Below are 7,110 nucleotides of genomic sequence, written 5' to 3'. Positions count from 1 at the left end.
CAAAATAATGGTTGATTGTCTTTGGTTGGCGGATGACGCCTGACTCTCTATTCAGGTGTTCAGACGGTTTATGTAAATCCTTCATAAAACATCTCAGTAATAATTGCAGTTCCATTCATAGAAAATATTGCAGGTTTGTTCCTACTTCCTACGCCTGTCCATTTCAGCGCTCGTATCTCTTTTCGTCGACAAAGGTATGTACAATGAACTAGTCAGTCAAGGACAGGATGATATGTTCAGCAATGCCCTTAAACAGTACATCATTATTTGCTCGTCTCATTTCGTTTTGCATAACCAAGGGGATAATTCGTTTTACAGTTTACCGTGTGTGAGAGAGTAACAAATCATGAACGTACAAGAACCTGCTTCATTTTTTCATTGCTTGGAAAACCAGTTATTGCAGCTGAATATGGGCTATCCAGCCATCTTCTCAGATGGAAATGACACAAACAACAAACAAGCGCCATTATAACAATAGTTGATATTCTGAAAGTTTGCTAATCTAACAGCGAAACAAAGTTTGTGATTCCATAAAGAAAGCGCACTTTTTTTCCTCTCTCTCTCTCGGATTAGTCTTCGGAATAACGGACGGACCTTTGATTTCGAAATTAAGAAACTTAAGAAACCCTATATCACTTTTTGATGGACAAATATCCAGGTCTACGAAATTTTGGTGTTTCATTATTATAATCCATTTGAATAACGTCACCTGTGTTACATTCTGAAGCCATGATATTACTGTCGAATTTCGAGTTTCGAATATGAATATCTTCCATGTTTCAAATCATAGCTAGGCGTATTACTTCTATCCGAGACAACGTATGATGTCCCCCTCATCTGACACCTGTTCAAATCTAATAACTTGAAGTTGCATTAAATTACGTTTTGTTTTGGTTTTAAATAGGCCAACAGAGGAATACAAAAACCACAATGGAGGATGCCAAGACCACAGCTGAACCGACATCAGATGAGGTGATGACGTCAGAGGACGCGTTTACATTCGTTCGTGAAGTACTTGGAGTGACGTCACCTAACGAAAAGATGGCCTCTGATCCAGTCGCCTTCTTAAATGAAATTCTGTATTCCTGGCAAACAAACATGCCGTCCCAGACGGTACGTAGTATTGCTACTCCAAAGAAGTACAGGTATCGTCCTACTCTACTGGAGGTCAAGAACGACATACTGACGAAACTTGGAGGTCGCTGCTACCACAACAACGTCGGATGTTATATGGTCCTAAAAGTGCTTGGTTATCAGGTATCCCCGGTACCAGCAAAACACAGTTAGTATAAAAAGCACCCACACGGTAATCATGGTCTACAATCTATCCGGGGAAGGTAGTAAGCACAGTGGCGTATCTAGGAAAAACGGCGCCCGGGGCAAGCGCGAAAACTGCGCCCCTAATTTCTGAAAAAGTGTTCAACCCCAACCCCATCCCGGTAGGGATTTTAAACAAAGTCCACATGATATGCTTTTTCAATTACTTAAAAGGGGTCTTTTGAGGGTGATTTAAATGTAATGAATTTTGAGAACAATTTGGTGTTTCAGCTGACAAAACATGGAATTCTTGTCATTTTTTACTAATCAAATCTTACAATTCTAGTCAAGATATAGTGACGGCCTTATAGATAACGATTTATACCAACACACTGCATGAGGAATTTAAAAAGTACTCTAAATTAGTACGCGCGAGTTAGCCGAAATTTGTATATTTCCACGTCATCATCACGTTTTGTTCTTATCTCTTTTTTCTTTTTCTTTTTTGATATGTTTTGGCCAGCGAGCGCAGAGAGCGAGCCGAAAATTTTTGTATTTCAGCTCACAAAACATGGAATTCTTGTCATTTCTTGCTTATTAAATCTTACAATTCTAATCAAGATATCGTGACGACCTTATAGATAACGATTTACATCAACACACTGAGGACTTATAATACTGGTACTATAAATTAGTACGAGCGAGTGAGCCGAAATTTGTATATTTCCTCGCTATCATCACGTTTTGTTCTTATCTCTTTTTTCTTTTTCTTTTTTGATATATTTTAGCCAGCGAGCGCAGCGAGCAAGCCGAAAAATTTTGTATTTCGGCTCACAAAACATGGAATTCTTGTCATTTCTTGCTTATTAAATCTTACAATTGTAATCAAGATATAGTGACGACCTTATAGATAACGATTTACATCAACACACTGAGGACTTATAATACTAGTACTCTAAATTAGTACGAGCAAGTGAGCCGAAATTTGTATATTTCGGCGTCATCATTACGTTTTGTTCTTATCTTTTTTGATTTGATTTTGTTTTTTGCGCCCCCTCCCATAACATGTTCGAAACCGTTGGCGTCCTCTCTTGATCCAATCGGCGACCGCTTCAGAATGAATGAAATTGCAGCCGCTGCTCCGTGTAACATTTTTCCTGCTTAATATAAAATGACATGTGTGAACACAATAGACATTGTCATTTTGTGTGCGTCATCGTCACGTTTTGTTCTTATCTTTTTTGATTTTTTTTTTTGCGCCCCCTCCCATAATATGTTCGAAACCGTTGGCGTCCTCTCTTAATCCAATCGGCGATCGCTTCAGAACGAATGAAATTGCAGCCGCTGCCTCGTGTAAAAATTTTTCCTGCTTAATATAAAATGACATGTGTGAACACAATAGACATTGTCACTTTGTGCGCGTCATCGTCACGTTTTGTTCTTATCTTCTTCTTTTTATGCCTCCTCCACGAAGTGGTGCCGGAGGCATTATTTTTGATAGATTTTGGCGAGCGAGCGCGTCGAGCGAGCCAAAAATTTGTGTATTTCAGCTTACAAAACATTGAATTCTTGTCATTTTTTGCTTATTTAATCTTACAATTCTAATCAAGGTATAGTGACGGCCTTATAGATAACGATTTATACCAACAAACTGTGGACTTGAAAAAATACTCTAAATTGTACGAGCGAGTGAGCCGAAATTTGCATATTTCCGCGTCATCATTACGTTTTGTTCTTATCTTGCTTGATTTTTTTTGCGCCCCCCCCCCCCCCGTATGTTCGAAGCCGTTGGCGCCTTCTTTTGATCCAATTGGCGATCGCTTCAGAACGAAAGAAATTGCAGCCGCTGCTCCGTGAATCATCTTGCCTGCTAAATAAAAAATGACATGTGTGAACACAATAGACATTGTCATTTTGTCCGCGTCATCATCAAGTTTTGTTCTTACCTTCTTTATTTATATAAATTTTGGCGAGCGAACGCAGCGAACCAGCCGATTTTTTTTTTCTTTCTTCTTCTTCTTCTTCTTCGTTTTTTTTTTATTTCTTTTTTTTTTTTCGTTTTTTGCGCCCCCAGGGAGTGGCGCCCGGGGCACGTGCCCCCCTTGCCCCCCCCCCCCTAGATACGCCACTGAGTAAGCACCTTGCGGATATAGGCACAGGGGGCTGGCCAACATTCCAGCTGATCCCGCTAGATTTTGAGAAATCTCCCAAGTACCACGAGTCCTTCTTGATCTACAAGTTTGTACGCCAAGGAGACGTCATCGTTCGCCTGCACAACGTGGAAAGCGACCCAGCAGGAGCCATTTTCTATAAGGCATCCCTGAAAGACGACTGGTGCACCTATGCATCTATTCGCTTCAACACGCCGGTTGCTGTGTCACACTTTGACAATGTCATGACGAGGCTGTATACCCAGGTTAATGATGACTTGCCATTACTTACAAATCTGTTGTGTATGGCATTTCCGAAAGGTCGTTTTCTTTCCATCAACAACACCACGCTCTTGGAAGAGCAAGAGAATGGGTGGATACAGAAAACCTACCTCAGGTCACGTGATGAGATCATAGACGTGTTCAAACGCCACTTTCCACAGTTTGATGAAAGTACCGTACATGCAGCGATGGACGATGAGTGTGTTAAATTAGATTTTAGTAAGGGACTTCTAACCGCTTAAAGCTCCAAAGTGAAATATGGAATTTTGGTTTTATTTTTAACCATTTAGACTACATTTGAAATGTCATTGTTTCATTTTGGGAAGAAATTTGGAAATGAAGTTATAATGACAGAAGGAAAATCATGTGAAAAAAAAAATCACTGTCAATAAATGTCGTATATTATTCAAGGTACACGTGGAAGTTTTAATTGACCATACAGAAAGTGATAACTGTAATACAGGTATCCTTGATTTTGCTCTTATACTTGAACTTCACATTGGTATCATTGTATAGTAAATGTAATGATGTATGCATAGCATTCCATTTAACGGTGAAAATTTTGAAAGATAAACATGGCCAGACGCATTGATGTATCTAGTAATGTACGTGGAAAAAAGTTTTGCTGCGGTTCGGTTTAGTTCTATGACTGTAGTCCTTTTCTCCAAGTAGAATAAGAAATGACAGAAATTACGCAGAAATGTTAGATATATAAACCAATAGAGGCATTTCCAAATTCACGTAGTTCTGTCCGCTATTAAAGGACAAGTTCACCTTCGTAGACATGTGGGTTGAGTGAATGCAGCAATATTAGTAGAGCACATCATTGAGAGTTTGAGGAAAATCAGACAATCCGTTCAAAAGTTAGGAATTTTTGAAGTTTCTGCTCACTCAAGGCTGGATGAAGAGACTACTATAGCTTGTGATGTCACATGAGTACAACGATATAAAGAAAGAATAAAGAAAATTCAACATATTTTCTATTTTCTCGCATAACAAAAGAACACTTTACTTCTCTCTTTCAGAAGGCAGGGGGAATAATATTACCCTTAATATATGTCAGTAATGAGTCGAAGAAATGTGCACTTTATTCAAATAGTAAAGTTTTGTGAAATTCTCTTTTTTATTTTCTTTATATGGTTGTACGCATATGTCATCATACACTGTAGTAGTCTTCTCATCCAGCAGTGACTACGCAGATACTTTAACAATTCACAACTTTTGAACGGATTGTCCGATTTTCCCCAAACTTTCTCTGATGTGTTCTACTAATATTGCAGCATTCACTCAATCCACATGTATATAAAGGTGGAATTATCAATAACGTCTCGTATAGCAGAAAGAAAGCGGCAAGTATTGAATAGGGCCTACCGTTATCATACTTGAACAAGCGAGAAAATATACTCGAAATTGCCTTCATAAGCACAGCATAATGATAATATTCAGCTTCTAAGCAATAACCCACTTTAAGTCTTAAGACAAAAGATAATATCAAACTATTTATGACAGAAAAAAGGAAAAAGCTGTATGGTCGAAGCATTCTGCTATTTCTGTGTTTTGTTATTGTTATTGTTGTCGTTATTATTTTGTGTGGCCGCGTGTATATCTTCTCTTTTGGTCACACTTTCCTGGTATGCACGGCCAAATAGTGTCTGTGGCAAATTTTGCTATGTAAAGATATACTTAATATGTATGTATTCTAAAATCATAAAGTATTGCTCAGAGTATGCTTGTATATCAGCATCATATCAATGAATAAATGTACAATGTAATGTAGATGAATTTAATATGAATATATTTTATTGGTACATTGGTGTTGAGGTTGTTTTCATTCTAGTGTTCCACGTCTTACAAGCCTGATATTCAAATATCATTCCCGCATGTACTTTATTTTGTATTCCACGAACTGTCCTTATCAGATGAATGAAAGTCAGATTGAAAACTTGTACCCCTTTGAATTTCTTTTTCTTCTTTGATGGAAATTAATACACTACTGAAAAAAGCAATTAGTACATTCATAAGTCAATTTTGTTTATTCAGTTATTTGCTTATTAAAAAGTCAGTCATTATGCTTGTCCATCCTCTTCACGTTTAACACTCAGCCCCCATTAGAAACCTCTTTGTACATTTTATGCACTCTTCATGTTACTGTTAATTTCTCAGTACGTTCTGACTACTGTGTAGGCAAAAAATAGCTTCGGCTTTGAATTTACGTGGGTTCTGGGGAATGATAATTTTCACTAGTTCATCATCACAACAAGACATGGTCGGCTGCTGGATGGAATTGTGTCCCTCCTGTGACTGAATTTACATTTCCAACCTATTGATTCAGGTCCGCACTTTTCTGGAACATTCCTGATGACTACCGCTTGTCTTCATCAAGCTATCCGCACCACGGAGATATAATTCGCTGGTTCATGGCCAAGAGTAGAGAAGGTCGGCTACAGGCCTCAGATTGTGACCTCTCCTCCCTTCTGTGTATTTTTCTGTTTCATAGGCATTATGCTATCTTGAAGTTTAACTTCGAAAATCCATTTACTCGTACGTAGGCTTGCGTTTTGCGGATTTCGTGTCTTGTCCGCTAAGGGTCCGAAGCAGGCTACTCGAACGAACTTGCTTATTTAGATCGCCATCGGCTCTGAGCTTTTATAAAGCATACCAGGTGACTTATGCTTGCCATCACGAAGCTTCCCACACCGCAGGATTCTTTCAGGAGCATTTGCCGAAGAGGCGGAAGTGTAACAGGCGAGATATCCCGACGAATATTATGTTCTCACGACAAGTTGCCGAAGGTGTCAGGAAGTTTATTTCAAATTCCGGCTTTTCTTCTCGAACAAAATTTGGAAGCAGAGATTTTGCCGAGCACTTTAATAGCGAGCGTTTTTTTTTTTGTGTGTGTTTTTTTTTTTTTAACAGCATACATCTGATGATGAATAGGCGACTTCGTAGAGAGATTGGAAAACGGTCATCAACTACTTGCGGACTGAATGAAGAGCCCTAGCTTTAAGTCGCATTTTGTAGGGTGAAGAACACCACACTTTTCGGGTGAAACGCCATCAACCACTTCTGCTCCCACTCCTGTAGTGACTTGAGGTCCTGTTTGCGCTGCTTGGTATCTTCAAGGTTGCTGATGAATCATATGTAGGCCTACACCACTGATGTCACTGATGTGTGAGAGAAGGAACAGAAGGTCTAACACCGTGCCCTGCGTCACATGTGCTTGGTTTGAAGACTCTCCACTTTGGACCACCTTCTGAATTCTACCTTTCAGGAAGTTCCCAATCCACGTGAGGAGTCTGGGCACCTTGGATGCCATAGAACTTCAGCTTGTGGAGAAGATTACTATGAAAGATTTATCAAAAACCTTTTCGAAGTCAAGCAATATAAAATCGGTTTGTGGACTTTTGTTCAAGTTGTAGGC

The 7,110-nt window shown here is 39.1% G+C and overlaps 1 pseudogene; it reads left to right on the top strand.

Annotated features, from left to right (window-relative positions):
- Positions 1 to 930: 930 nt before the first annotated feature.
- Positions 931 to 3,931, top strand: LOC140244470 (uncharacterized; annotated as a pseudogene).
- Positions 3,932 to 7,110: the final 3,179 nt, after the last annotated feature.

This window comes from Diadema setosum, chromosome 21 (genome assembly GCF_964275005.1).
Source record: "Diadema setosum chromosome 21, eeDiaSeto1, whole genome shotgun sequence".
NCBI lineage: Eukaryota > Metazoa > Echinodermata > Echinoidea > Diadematoida > Diadematidae > Diadema > Diadema setosum.
Note: the sequence above shows the minus strand (reverse complement) of the source record. Positions and strands in the feature narration are given on the sequence as shown.